The following is a 15,907-nucleotide window of genomic DNA, read 5'->3' as shown; positions in this document are numbered from 1 at the left end:
GTTGCCAGGGTTGGAGGATCTGAACTACAGGGAGAGGCTGAATAGGCTGGGGCTGTTTTCCCTAGAGCGTTAGGGGCTGAGGGGTGACCTTATAGAGGTTTACAAAATTATGAGGGGCATGGATAGGATAAATAGGCAAAGTCTTTTCCCTGGGATCGGGGAGTCCAGAACTAAAGGGCATAGGGTGAGAGGGGAAAGATATAAAAGAGACCTAAGGGGCAACTTTTTCACGCAGAGGAAGGTACGTGTATGGAATGAGCTGCTCGAGGATGTGGTGGAGGCTGGTACTATTGCAACATTTAAGAGGCATTTGGATGGGTATATAAATAGGAAGGGTTTGGAGGGATATGGGCCAGGTGCTGGCATGTGGGACTAGATTGGGTTGGGATGTCTGGTCGGCATGGACGGGTTGGACCGAAGGATCTGTTTCCATGCTGTACATCTCTATGACTCTATGACTCTAACATACAGTAGCTGTTCCTTGAATAAGCTCCACATTTCAATTGTGCCCATCCCCTGCAGTTTCCTTCCCCATCCTATGCATCCTAAATCTTGCTGAATCGCATCATAATTGACCTAACCCCAGTTCTAAGTCTTGCCCTGCATTATATACCCATCCCTTTTAGTCTCTAAAGTAGACATAATCGAATTTTGGTCACTATCACCAAAATGCTCACCTACCTCCAAATCTAACACTTGGCTGGGTTCATTCCCTAGTACCAAATCCAGTGTGACCTTTCCCCTTGTTGGCTTGTCTACATACTGTGTCAGGAAACCATCCTGCACATATTGGACGAAAACTGACCCATCTAATGTATTTGAACTTTAGTATTTCCAGTCAATATTTGGAAAGTTAAAAGTCCCCCATAACAACCACCATATTACTCTCACTCCTATCCAGAATCATCTTAGCTATCCTTTCCTCTACATCTCTGCAACTTTTCAGAGGTCTACAGAAAACTCCCAACAGGCTGACCTCTCCTTTCCTGTTTCTAACCTTAGCCCGTTACTACCTCAGTAAATTATTCCTCAAACGTCCTTTCTACCACTGTAAATACTGTCCTTGACTAACAATGCCACACCTCCCCCTCTTTTACCATCATCTGTTCTTACTGAAGCATCTAAACCCCAGAATCTGCAGCAACCATTCCAGTACCTGCTCTATCCATGTCTCCGAAATGGCCACAACATCAATGTCCTAAGTATCAACCCATGCTGCAAGTTCACCCACCTTATTCCGGATGCTGCAGACGTTGAAGTAGACACACTTCAAACCACCTTCCTGCCTGTCTGTGAACCTTTGCAACCTTGAAACCATATTTCTGACCTCACTACTCTCAACCTCCTGTGACAGTGGAACTACAATGTCTACTATATATTACAGGCCTATATTCAGCCTGTTGATTGATTATGGGGAAAGTACAGAGCTGGAAGTGTGATATCCAGGACTACAATAGCAGAAACACTAAAGTTTGTTCTTCAGCATTAATGAAAATTTGTTTGCTGGATTTTGATATAGTTTGCATTTGTATGCACAATAAAGCAGCAAGCATAGGCAGATATTGTATCTAATGTCCAGCCAGGTATGTGAACTGATGTATGTGCAGTTAACGTGAATAATGCACGGGCAGATGTTGCAGCTTAATTGATTGACTGAGTAGGTGCGGCCGTTAACATCATTGCAATTGATTGCAGAATAATGCTGCAATATCATAGTTAATCATTCAATAACTGATCAACCAGTAATTGAGGATCAGTAGAAATATTTGAAAGTATTGAAGATTCAGTTTTTTTTAACGAGAGGTGGAATTAAACAATAAATTGTTGGGGATGATTGCGCCGCTTCAACATAAAGATGGGAAGGTCAGCAATTCAGTCCCTGGCCTGTGTTGGTTTAATGGGTTTCAAATGGAGGAGGAGCCCACACCTGGTTTCCCTGTCGTTAGACCAAGAAAATCGCCATTGAGCTCCTGATCAGTGACTGGTCAGTGCTGCCAGTGATTGATGGTCTCTCGCTGCTGGTTAAACAAGTGCTTGAACTCACTCCTTGAAGGTTAATTAATAAACACCCACCCTCTGAAATTGCTTGGCCTCATTTTCTCTCTCATGATAGACTATGATTTATATAAAGTAGGTATTAAGCGATGTGGACCAAAGGCAGGTATAAGGAGTTAGGCCTCAGATCAGCCATGATCTCATTGAAAGTCAGAGCAGGCTCGAGGGGCTGAATGGCCTATTCCTACGTTATATACCTCTGTATTGGGAGCATCCCCACATCCCACCATCAAAGGATCACCCCACTCTTCCTTTTGCTTGCTCAGCAGCACTGACAGACACCAACCCTTTCTCCCTCTGCCCTGGGGTGTAGGATCACTCCCTACCATAAGAACTTGAGACTTACCTTTTGTGCGGTATCCACAGTTTCCCTTCAGGCCTTGTCGGACAGTGTCCTTTAGTGAGCTGTGGCGTTGCCCGGAGTGATGCTGCTGCTGGCCAATCAGACTGTCCACCAGCTGCAAAGAGCAGGATACCCTCCAGAGAGCGGGGGGGAAGGGGGGCACAAGCCCAGTATTGATCCAATTTCACCCCGGGCTGTGGAATGGACAAGATAGCTTCTTGAAGGAGGTGTGGGGTGAGCTATTCACTTGGCCAGTAAGTTTCTGCCCAACTTTATCTTTCAGGTCAGTGATGTTTCCTGATGAACCATGTTACATTCGATGATTGAAGTCAACAGGTTTTATCTTCCCACCTTCACTCTGACGTTATTGATTCATCCATGGTACATGAACAACAGCGGAGTAATTCCTGCTGTGCTGATCTAATCCTTCTGCCTCAACCAGAATCTCTCAAACTTGATTTATCTTATCATTATCGCTTCACTATTTGAAGGAACCAACTGTTTTTTTTTATTCACTCGTGAGACTTGGGCATTGCTGGCCGGGCCTGCATTTTATTGCCTGTCCCTAGTTGCCCCTTGGGTAGATGGCAGTGAGCTGCCTTCTTGAACTGCTGCAGTCCTTGTGCTGCAGGTGACCCACAATGTAAGGAAGGAGTTCCAGGATTTTGACCCAGCAACAGTGAAGGAACAGCAATATATTTCTAAGTCAAGATGGTGATTGGCTTGGAGGGGAACCTGCAGCGGGTAGTATTCCCATGTATCTTCTTCCCTTCTCCTTCGAGATGGAAATGGTTGTGAGTTTGGAAGGTGCTATCTAAGGATCTTTGATGAATTTCTGAGATGTATCCTGTAGATGGCACACTTCCTGTCAAGATGGCGGTGGAGTGTGCGGGCTCCTGAACCTGGAGCTTGTTTGCTCTGTTCACTTTTTTACTTTGTTTTTCTTCTTTCTCTGCTTTTTTTTAAAAAGCTTATAACCTTACTTACCTTCTGTTCAGTGTGTCCAGTGCATCGGAGGCAAGGTTTGTTCCTGCTGGTGGTGGTGGAGGGAGGCATGTTTGGGCACGGCTGCAAAGCTGAGATCGGCCCAGCACAGACTTATGGTGGTGGCACCCCTAGAGACAAGATGGCGGTGAAGAATGGTGAGATGGTTCTGCAGCGGCGAAGGGACTTTTGGTTGTCTGAAGTGTCAGGATGGAAGAGCTTGCTCCAGGTCCATGGCTGTCATGTTGAACTTTTAACCATATTACTTTATTTTTCTACTTTATATCTAAGATTTTATACCTAGGTCCCCTAGTACCCGAAATGGTGCTGGAGAATAGTGACTAAGATAGTGACTGGAGAATAGACACAGTACTCCTGTATCCTTGTATTTCAGTACACCTCACAATAAAACCTGATTCTAATTCTGACTTGTGCCTTGTAGACTGACGTAAGTATTGCAACATTTATGAATCACTAAGTAATGAGTGATCACTTCATGCTAATTTTCTTGGCCCCCTGTTAAAAACACTACATTTTAACAGGCTTCAGTTGTATTGACATGGTTAGCAAGTTCTGACAAAAGGTCATCAATGTGAGACGTTAATTATGTTTCTGTCTGCACAGCTGCTGACAGCCTGACTGAGTATTTCCAGCATTTTCTATCTAGTTGAATTTCACTTCTGCGGATTTTTAATGAATTCCTCCAAAAGCACGCTGATCTGTGATATCAGTTTAACTCTGACATAAACTCTAAGTCTGAGCTGAACATTCTGTGTGTGGAAGAACCTCTGGACACTGTTTGCACTTAGTCATAAAGTGATCCCCGAGGGAGATACTGGCTTATTGCCAGTACAAATGGAACTGTATCCGTGGAGGATTTAGTCCTGATGAAGCACCACACATCTCTAAACATTGACTCTGTTTCTTTTTCTGTAGATGCTGCCAGACTTGCTGAGTTTCTGTGTATTTCAGATCTCCAGCAAGCACCACAGAATCCCTGCAGTGTAGAAACAGGTCCTTCAGCCCAACAAGTCCACATCAACCCCCCCCAAACAGTAACCTATCCAGACCCATTCCCCAAAACTGTTACTCTACATTAACCCCTAACTACTTTACTTTACCTACACATCCCTGAGCTGCGGGCAATTTAGCATGGCCAATTCACCTCAGTTGCATATCTTTGGACTGTAGGAGAAAACCCACACAGACACAAGGAGAATGTGCAAACACCACACAGACAGTCACCTGAGGCTGGGATCGAACCACTGAGCCACCATGCTGCCTTTTGTTTTATTTTAAGACTTAACGCTTTTAGTCAAGGAACATCAAAAATTGGCACATCACTTATAATTTAATGAAACCTAATGTTTATAAATATGATATGGCAGTCTTACCACAAAGAACAAAAGAGACGGGTCTTTCAGTCTTCCAAGCCTGTGCCCTTCCATACTAAAATTGATGTGCAGGTGCCAGTGTTGGACTGGGGTGGACAAAGTTAAAAATCACATCACACCAGGTTATGGTCCAACAGCTTTATTTGGAAGCACAAGCTTTCAGAGCACTACTCCTTCATCAGGTGGTTCATCCTTCATCAGCAAATAAACCTGTTGGGCTATAACCTGGTGTCATGTGATTTTATACCAAAACTGACTCCCTCTATTCCCTTCCTATTCATTCCTGTACTGAAACTGATGAAATAATAACTTTGGGTATCAACAATGTGTAGTCACGGAAAGGAATATTTGACACAGTTTTCCAAATGGAGGCCAGCTTCAGATTCCTGTTGTTGTTTCAGCAACAGGAGCTCAGTTCACATCTCTCTGTCCAGTTTCAATATGTTTATGCATCCAACATCAGCTGTACACATGTGGCAGCCGGGAAAACTGAACCGGAAAATCCGAGCGTGGGAGAGAAACAACTTGGAGTTTGTTGTTCCTCAAGTGTTCAGGCTGAAAGGTTGATAGTTTCAATCTGACTGAAATGTGGGCATGTGCAGTACAGGTGCTGCACTCTGTGGGCCTTTCACTTTTCAGTTGCTTCCATCTGTCAAGACAATGTGACCAGGTTTCCGAGTGAGGTTTAGTTTATGTACGACTGCCTTCCATAGCCGGATTGTTCCAAACGTTTATGGTCGGCCCAATCACCATCTAATATAGGGGAGAGGAGACAAAGGAATAAGGGCACCTCACAGACCGGGGATTGATGTGTGCGTTTAGAGATGGAGGGGTGGGGCATGTGATGTGATTTTCTCTTATTTGAAAGTTGGCTTCAAGGCACAGTACAACCTTTACCTTCCAAATTTCTCAAGGTGTTAAACATCTGGTGTGGAAAGTACAGCAATGTTCAATGTATAAAAATAAAATGATTTCTAACTTTTTATGAGTGTGTGTGTGGGAGTCTTTACCCCAGCCAAGTGCTCATTCCTCACCGACAGCCTGCTCAATGAGTGTTACCAGGTGTTTCCAATGTATGAGGGCACGACGGAAAAATCATAACCCCTGCTGTTTCCACATGACCCATGCACCCAAATGGTTATCCCACTTGACGCTGGAAAACACAATTATGTAGCTAATTTGCTGAATGTTTATTCTGTGCACAAATTAAATGATTTCAGTGTCAGTACACAACCTTGTATTGTTCCTCTTACTGCCTGATTGCCATTCTTCTCATCTGGGACCTGCTGTTAGTTTCCAGTATTGAGTCTGGGTGAAACACACAACTTTATGGCATGCTTTATCGTTTGTTTTAAGTCCAGCCTGCCACTTGCGTACTGAGAGGAGAAAGTGAGGATTGCAGATGCTGGAGATCAGAGTCGAGAGTGTGGTGCTGGAAAAGCACAGCAGGTCAGGCAGCATCAATACTGTGTGCTTTTCCAGCACCACCCTCTCGATTTGCGTATTGAGATACCTGTCTGGAGGACCTGTGGACTGAGAGTATCCACACGTACACTGTCAATGAAGCTGCACGTTTCTTATCTCTAAGTAAAGTACTTCAATTCATTATGGACTGAGACTGTCTATCACAGCCTTCAGTATGCTCAGTGACTTACCTTCATTTTGGGGTAGACAATAGGTGCAGGAGTGCATTCGGCCCTTCGAGCCAGCCCGACCATTCATTATGATCATGGCTGATCATCCATAGTCAGGATCCTGTTCTTGCCTTATCCCCATAACCCTTGATTCCACTATCTCTAAGAGCTCTATTCATCTCTTTCTTGAAAGTATCCAAAGACTTGGCCTCCACTGCCCTCCACTCCTTTGTTTAATATCTATATATAAAATACATTTTCAAGCACAGATCTCCAGTGCATTGTCTCAGACCACTGTCTGCACATGCTGGTATCTCTCTCACAAATATCAGAATCATATTATGATGATTCATGTAAACGATGATTTACATGAATCTTATACCACACCATCAATGGCACATTTCAGTCATGTGTCTTTTAACTTTTGGTGCTAACATGGTTGAACATATTTTCATTACCTCCGCACAAATGTAAATGTTTTGTCTACTTCTAAGTATTTATTGAAGATTGTCCCTTGGTTAAATCACTCAGTTCTTCCAGGTCTAAATCCAGACAATGTTTCATCAATTTCTGCTTCAATAGTATGGTCATTTCTTTAAATGATGATTATTAAGGTCACTTTAATGAGGTGACTTTTAAAGCTAAAGTAAACACAAACTGTTGGTGCTGGAAATGGAGAGCGAAAAGAGAAAGTGCTGGTGAAACTCACCAGATCTGGCACCGTTTGTCGAGAGAAAACTGAGTTAATATTTCAAGTCCAGTGGCGCTTTGTCACAATGTTCTGACCCATAAAGCTAACTCGATCTTTCTCTCTGCTGATGCTGTCAGACCACCTGATAATCTCCATTCTTCTCTGGTTTTGTTCTTGACCTAGTTTTAAAAATGACTATTCCCCACTGCTTCAGGTTTCTCCGTTATCATAATTAATGATGAATCTTTCAAGTCTTTCGGAATTTATTAGGTTAAAAATCACACAACACCAGGTTATAGTCCAACAGGTTTAATTGGAAGCACTGGCTTTTGGAGTGCCACTCCTCCATCAGGTCATTTCGGAGCAATGCTCCAAAAGCTAGTGCTTCCACTTAAACCTGTTGGACTATAACCTGGTGTTGTGTGATTTTTAACTTTGTACACCCCAGTCCAACACCAGCATCTCTAAATCATTTGGAATTTATCACTTGGTACTAATTTAATCAAACTTCTGTTATCCCTTCTGAGACTGTCTATCACAGCCTTCAGTATGCTCAGTGACTTACCTTCATTTTGGGGTAAATCTGGGGGAAGGTCAAGAATTTATGAAATGCTTCAGTATAGAGGGCTCTTGAGGCTGTGAAATTAAATATGTTCAAGACTGAGATAGTTTTTAATCAATAAGGAAATCCGGGGCTCTGGGGTAAAGGTAGGAAAGCAGACTTGAGGATTAGTAGATCAGCTATGATCGCATTGAATGATGGAGCAAAGTCGATGGGCTGAATGGCCTACTTCTGCTCCTATAGCTTATTGTTAAAAGAATTCCAAATATTCCCAAGCCCCCTGAGTGAAGCGGTTTCTTTTTTTAGTCTCCTTGTCCTGAGACTGTCGGCTGGTACACAGTTTTAACAGTTTCTTAAAGACTGGCTTTGAGTTAGAGATGGGGTGCCATCTTGGCATTTCAGTTTGGGCCTCCATCCATGTGTGGAGAAGATCATTATTAAAGCAAAATATCTCGTTTCCTCTCTGAATTGTGCCATGCTAACTTAATAGCAAAGGTAAAGTCCACCATAGTCTCAGAAGGCCATTGGGCTGCTCTGTCATTGGAGATAGATGACTGGTGGTGATTTTAACCTGAGTGTCATCATACCTGAGGTAAGGAGTGAGATTGAAAAGATGACAGTAACCTTGGCTGGTGGGGGGAATAGACCCCCGTGCTATTGGCATCACAAACCAGCTGCCCAGCCTAACTAAATGCATTGTATATTCCAGGTTAACCTGTTACTGAGTAAGCTGATCACAGCTTGTGTGCCATTGGGCAGGCATCTCAGTTGGTCTTCAGTACCCCCCTAGACTAGGGAATGGAAGAATTGGCAAAACTTCCATTATGCGCAGATATGAATGTCAAAGAAGGGCAAAACAAACTCCACGAACTCCTGGGGTGGCACAGTGGCGAGCGTTGCTGCCTCACAATGCCAGGGACCTGGGTTCGGTTCCATCCTCAGACGACTGTCTGTGTAAAGTTTGCATGTTCTCCCCATGTCTGTGTAGGTTACCTCCAGATATTGCAGTTTCCCCTTTCATTCCAAAGAAATGCAGGTTAGGTGGATTGGCTATGCTAAATCACCTATAGTGTCTAGCGATGTGTGGGTTAGCCATGGGAAATGCGGGGTTACAGGGAATAGGGTTGGGGGGGTAGGGACGATGGGTCTGGGTTCGATGCTCTTCGGATGGTTGGCAGGGACTCGATGGGCCGAATGGCCAGCTGCCTCTGTACTGTAGGGATCCTATGAAGCCTTGTCAGTGGTGAGATTGGCATCCATTGACGAAACGCACAGATGAAGAATAGGGGCATATGTGCAGTTGTATCCATTATATGTGGCCATCTCGAAAACGTTGGGGGAAAGAAAACTGTGGGCACTTGCGAGTAGCAAAACAGAAAATCATTTCTGGAAAACTTACTGCATTTAATCGAAATAACAGGGTAAATAAATCACTTGCTTCACTGTGGATACATGTATTTTGGAAACTGTTGGGGAGAAAAGTAGTTGAAGAAAATCCACTTGCAGGTTTTGTAATTTCTTTTCCACCCTAGAATCCTTTACTGTTTACACACATACTAGAGTGTGTTTTGAAGCAATGACAATGTGGGAGACAGAATTTGCATCAGAATCCAGTGTAATTCTGCTGCATTGCCCTGAGAGTCTGGGGCAGAAAAGTTGCCCCTTAGGTCCTTGTAAATTTTTTCCCCTCTCACCCTAAACCTATGCCCTCTAGTTCTGGACTCCCCCACCCCAGGGAAAAGACTTTGTCTACTTATCCTGTCCATGTTCCTCATGAGTTTATAAACCACTATAAGGTTGTCCCTCAGCCTCCCGACGCTCCAGGGAAAACAGCCCCAGCCTAATCAGCCTCTCCCCTATAGCTCAAACCCTCCAAATCTGGCAACATCCTTGTAAATCTTTTCTGAACCCTTTCAAGTTTCACAATGTCCTTCCTGCTGAGTTTCTCCAGCACTTTCTGTTATTATTTCAGGTAGATCTTAGCAAGTTTTGAGAAGGTTTGTAGCTCAGGTTGAGGTTCTGGATGTAGGTTTGCTTGCTGAGCTGGAAGGTTCATTTCCAGACGTTTCATCACCCTGCTAGGTAACATCTTCAGTGGACCTCCAAGCAAAGCACTGCTTTCTATTTATATGTTTGGGTTGGTGATGTCATTTCCTGTGGTGGAGTCATTTCCTGTTTTTTTTCAGGGGTGGTAGATGGGGTCTAACTCGATTTGTTTATTGATAGAGTTCCGGTTGGAATGCCATGCTTCAAGGAATTCTCGTGCGTGTCTCTGATTGGCTTGTCCTAAGATGGACGTGTTGTCTCAGTCAAAGTGCTGTCCTTCCTCATCTGTATGTAAGGATGCTATGAGAGAGGTTCATGTCATGTCATGGTTAGTTGGTGTTCATGTATCCTGGTGGCTAGTTTTCTGCCTGTTTGACAAAGCCGTGCTGACTTAACCCTATGTTACCATGTACTCCCAAATACTCCCCAATCTCATCCTTGGTAATGGATTCTAAAATCTAACTGAGGTCAGGCTAACTGGGCTATAAATTTCTGTGTTCTGCTTCCCTCCCAACATAAACAAGAGTACAGTATTCCATTCGCCATTTTCCAGCTCTCTGGGACCCTCCCTGACTCCAGTGATTCCTGAAGGATCACCTTTTTGAAAGGAGGCCTAACATGTTTTCAAGATAATTAGGCACTTTGACAGACAGTATCTGGCTTCACACTGAAGTATGGTGTGGGAAATGATAGAAATTCCAGTGCACTATCACAACTTGTCCTAACACCACGTGCCTTAATCTGTTACGCAGTACTTTTTAATGGAGGGCACCCTTACACCTTTCCCCCCCGCTCCCCCACATCGAGGCCCCAGGCAAACCCAACCTGGGTAAATCTGTGCGAAGAAAGATTTTTTCTTATTTTAAACTCTCAAGAGCTTGCTGCAGAGAGATGATACACATCCTGAGGGTAAGAAAAGGCAGACTTCTAACACACAAAACATTCTGATTATGAAAGGGAACACTGGGGAGCTGATGATGAGAAACCTGCAAGTGGCAGTGACTTCAAATAACTTGATGTCTTCACAGTGGAAGAAGCAAAATATATCCTAACAATTGTAGAAATGTCGGGTACAAAAGGGAGGAGAGAGCTTAAGATGGTTGTGGACACTCGAGAAAACATCTTGGGAAAGCTAATGAGACTAAAGGCTGACAGCTCTCCCAGAGGGCTCTCATTAGAGAGGGATGTGAGTGAGTGAGTGTGTGAGAGAGAGAGAGATGTGAGTGAGAGAGCACGTACACCTGAGGCAGGAGGAGAGGTTGAGAAACAGAATTCTTCGTGGTAACCTCAGCTGATGTGGGAATTGAATCCACACTGTTGGCATCACAAACCAGCCATCCAGCCGATGGAGCTAAACCGATCAAAATCAATGCCCATAGGTCATAAGTTCAGAAGAATTCGGACCGGGAGTAAGCCAATTGAGAACCCACAGTCAATAAAATCCTGATTGATCTGCCTGCAGTCGTACCTTCATATTCCTGGCAGGTACATTGAATCTTGGACTCACTTGTCAATCAATTATCTGTCTAACTCAGCCTCGAATATCTTCAATGATCCATCCAGATCTGATGGTCTGTGTCTGACACTCTTTTTAAATAATTGGTTACAGAAATAGTTGATTCATTGGTTGAAATCTTCCAGATCACTACAATAAAGATGTATTTCTGTGCCCTTGTGCATGAATCACAGCAAGTTAATATGTACAGCAAGTATTTCAGAAAACAAACGCAGTGTTGGCCTTGATTGCAATGGAAATGGAGTGGAGAAGTTGGGAAGTCTTGCTACCACTACACAGGGTATTGGTGAGATCTCACCTGGAGTACTGTGTAGAGCTCAGTCTCCTCACTAAAGGAGTGAAGGTTCACCAGGCTGGTCCCTGAAATGTGAGTAGGTTGTCTCATGAAGAAAGTTTGTATAGACTGGCCTTGTTTACATGTCAGATGAGTAATGGAGGACTTGATTGAAGTTTCTTTGTTTACTCATGGGACTTGGATGCCACTGGATAGGCCTGAATTTATTGCCCATACCTTGATAAGGTGGTGGTTTCTGAACCGCTGTTGTCCGTTTGTTATAGGTGGACCCACAATGCTTTTAGGGAGGGAATTCCAGGAATTTGACCAACTACAGTGAAGGAACAGTGATATATTTCCAAGTCAGGATGGTAAATGGCTTGAAGGGATAACTTGCAGAGGGTGGTGTTCCCATGTATCTGCTGCCCTTGTCCTTCTAGTTGGAATTTCATGGGTTTGGAGAGTCACCATTTTAGGACAGATATGGGGAATTTGCTGTTCTTTGAGGGTTGTACAATTTTGGACCTTCTTGTCTTAAAAGGCAGTGGAGGCAGATCATTGAATATCTTTAAGGCGGCGATTGATGAATTCTTGGTCAGCACACTTAGAACTTATCAGGGATAGATGGGAATAGGGAATTCAACACCAACAGATCTACCAATGGCCTTATTGAAAGGTGGAACAAGCTCAAGGGGTCGAATGGCCTAATTTTGCTCCTAAATCATATGCTCATATGAAGGGGTTGACTTATGAGGAAAGGTTGAGAAATTTGGACCTACACTCTTTGTAAGAGTGAAAGGTAATCGTATTGAAACGGATAAGATTCTGTGATGGTTTCACAAGGTACATACTGAGAGGATGTTTCCTCCCATGGGCGTGGACCTAGACCAAGGGGACAACGTTTAAAAATAAGGAATTTCCCATTCACGATGGAAATAAGGAGAAATTTCTTCTTTCAGAAGGTCGCTATTCTTTGCAATTCTCTTTCCTAATGACCAGTGGAGACTGGATCATTGAAGATGGGCACTGACTTTGATCAGTTTAGCTCCATTGACTGGATGGCTGGTTTGTGATGCCAACAATTCCCACAGCAGATGAGGTTACCACGAAGGATTCTGTTTCTCAACCTCTCCTCTCGCCTCAGGTGTACGCGCTCTCTTGCTCCCTCTCACAAACTCACTCACTCACATCTCTCTCCCTCTCACTCTCCCTCTCGCTCTCTCACACAAACTCACTCACCTCTATCTCTCTCTCTCTCTCTCTCTCTCACTCATTCACTCACATCCCTCTCTAATGAGAGCCCTCTGGGATTACAGTGACTTTACCTTTAATTAAGTGGCTCACAAAAAGTTATCCTTTTAAAGAGAGGAATAAAAGAGAGAAAAAGCAGTGAAAAATTTTATAATCTTACTGAGATTTGCAATCAGAGGACTTTGTCCTGTGTGAAACCTTTCAAAAATAGTTACCTTTCCATCCGTTGGAACAATATTGAGAACAATTTGCAAAGAAGGCCACAGGGGTTTTGTTTCTCGGAACACACAATGAGGCCAACAGTTTCAACTACATTCTAGAACCTGATTTGAAAACCTTGTGAGGCGTATTGTAGAAGGAGCAGATCAGGCCGACCTTAAACTGAATGATAGCCGGGTAAGAATGTTTTATCTTTAGTTTGAACCTGGACTGCCCTTCAAGTGGACATCATATTTTCAGGCCAATGTTTGAGCCTCATTTATTTGTATCTTGCACAGTAAATGTGTGCGCTGTCACTCTCACAGCAACACATTGCATGTTGGTGATATCTGACAAACCTGGGCATGGGTGGCTGAACCTAGCAGGATTTCAGAGGTAGAGGGCAATCCCATGCCTAGGCTTTTTTGTGTGAAAACCATGTTACTCCAGAATGAGGATGACCGTTCAGAGCTGCCTAGTTGTCAGATACCCTCTGATCTTTGCCTCCAACCAGCAGGAGCTGCCTCAGTGGGTGTGTTTGCTTCTGGATGAGAAGCTGTCTTCTGATGGTAAGACCTTGACCTGAATTGGAATGAGCTTTATTGTCGCATGTACTCACATGTACAAAGGTCCATAAATACAAACTCTTAAGTACAAATTTTTAGAGGGAAAATAATTTGAAAAATAAAGAGATATGAAGTCCAGCATTACAGATCATAGGAATAAATTAGAAAAATAAAGAAACAAAAAATTCAAAGTCCTTCTAACCCAGTCCATGCCAGCACCTAGCCTCTAGTCCTCATTGGGTCTTGACTCCAGACTGTGCTGGGCTTTACCTTGAGGCTAGGAAACTGCTCTGGAATCACCTCGAGGCTGCAGGTCCACACTGGGCCACTGAGGGACTTTCGTTGAAAAGTCTCCTGCAGCCTTTATTATACTGACAGGATTCACGATAGATTCTACCACAAAGGTCGTAAGGTCGTACAGGGGAGGTCTCCGAATTACGAACATCTGACTTGCGAACACTCGTACTTAGCAACGCGATCCCGTTTGTGGTTGTAATTTTAAAGACACGGCAAATGAACATTCCCTGTCTTTACAAATGGCCGCTTTCCATTGACCTGCATTGTGTTCTGACTTGTGTACGAATCGATTTGCGAAGGGACAGGAGATTGGAGCCCATTCACAGTGCCTCTTTCTGAAGAGGTGAGCTGATGATGTTAACACTAGTGTGGCAGAAGGGCACCAGAGTGGCCAGTCCAGAGCCTCTGCTAAGCTGTCTAATTTGAGTGAATCCTAAAGCAAAAGGGATGTCAAAGACTGGCTAGTGTCTGCAAAGTGAGCTGACCAATCGACCAGAAAAGCAGTAACCTCCTTGTATTACCTAATTGCTAATGTCTGACAGCAACTTTATTGTGTCGGAATTTTTAACCCATAATGCTGCAGCTAAGCTGTACATTTTTAGAATTCCACAGAGGTGTGAATCTCTGGAATTTCCCTTCCTCAAAAGGTAGTGGGTGCAGAATCTTTAAACCTTTGTTCTTTAGGTCAGTTCTTAATTTCCAAGAGGATGAAAGATTATCAGGGATAGGCAGAAATATAGAGTTGAGATTAAAATCAGATCAACCATGATCCTATTGAATGGGAGAGCAGGATTGAAGGGATGATTGACCTATCCTCACTTGTTGGTAGGTGGGCCAATAATTCACTGGCTAGTGTTATAATGTTTTTCGGGAGTGTTTTCCTTACGTATTGGAGCAGTCCCACAAAGTACAAACTAGTTGACTTCACAAAACAAGATTTATTTCCTGCAGATTTTGGTGATTTGTTAGTCAGTTTGTGCACTGTGAGGAGTTAACCCCCACCCCCAGTTGCAATGTTCCAGTCATAGAGCCATTCAGGATGGAAACAGAGCCATTGGTCCAACTCAGCCATGCTGACCAAGTATCCTAATCTGACCCAAACCAGTCCCACTTGCCAGCATATGGCCCATATCCCACTAACCCCTTCCTATTCATGTACCCATCCAGATACCTTTTAAATGTTGTAATTGTACCAGCCTCCACCACTTGCTCCAGCAGCTCATTCCATACACACCTCCCCCCCTCGCCCCCTGCCCACTGCGTGAAAAAGTTACCCCACTGGTCCCTTTTAAATCTTTCTCCTCTCATCTTAAACCTTTGCCCTCTAGTTTTGGACTCCCCTACCCCAGAGAAAATGCCTTGGCTATTCATCCTATTCATGTCTCTCTTAAAAACCTTTATAAGGTCATCCCTCAGCCTCTGATGCTCCAGGGAAAACAGCCCAGGCTTATTCAGCCTCTCCCTCCAGCTCAAACCTTCAATCCTTGTCAACCTTTTCTGAAATCTTTCAAGTTTCACAACGTGCTTCCTGTAGCAGGAGACCAGAATTGAGCGCAGTATTCCAAAGGTGGCCCCGTTAATGGCTTCAATAGGTCAAAGAGTGGGCAGGCTGGTGGAAGCCTTGCCCAGTTTTTAATGTGGGTGTCAAACTGCTGCCAGGCAGGAAGGAGATGGGCTTCCCACCCAGAATATTATATGCGCCAGCCTTAGCGAAATCATGCCCAGAGCGGAAGTGTATGAAACCCTGTCATGCTGTAGCGGAGGCAGGGGTATACAGGACAATGTCCAATCCCCTCTGATGTTACATGACACATGGATGTCTGGGTGAATCCGTGTACATTCTGCTCCGCGGAAGTGTGCACTTGGTTCCATGGCTGTTCTCTGATCGTTCTCAATGAGTGAGGGATGATCACAATAGCATTGGATTCCATTCACATGCAGCTTTACTGTTCTCAGGGCTCAGGTAGGAAACCTGTTCTTCCTCAGGTACAATTTGAAAACACATTTGCCATTTAGTAACAATCCACAGTTGCTTTACCTTCCTGGGTGTCAGCGCAAAGTAGCACAAGCCTGATTCTGAACACCACTCTCCTTGA

At 43.9% G+C, this 15,907-nt stretch overlaps 1 protein-coding gene across 1 annotated transcript in view; it reads left to right on the top strand.

Moving 5' to 3' along the window:
* Positions 1-15,907, top strand: part of LOC140464628 (neuronal-specific septin-3-like) — a 408,811-nt gene that overhangs the window by 83,012 nt on the left and 309,892 nt on the right. The gene's annotated exons all lie outside the window — the stretch shown is intronic.

The sequence above is a fragment of the Chiloscyllium punctatum genome, chromosome 40 (assembly GCF_047496795.1).
Source record: "Chiloscyllium punctatum isolate Juve2018m chromosome 40, sChiPun1.3, whole genome shotgun sequence".
NCBI lineage: Eukaryota > Metazoa > Chordata > Chondrichthyes > Orectolobiformes > Hemiscylliidae > Chiloscyllium > Chiloscyllium punctatum.
The sequence above is the reverse complement of the archived record's forward strand: the minus strand, read 5'-3'. Positions and strand labels throughout refer to the sequence as shown.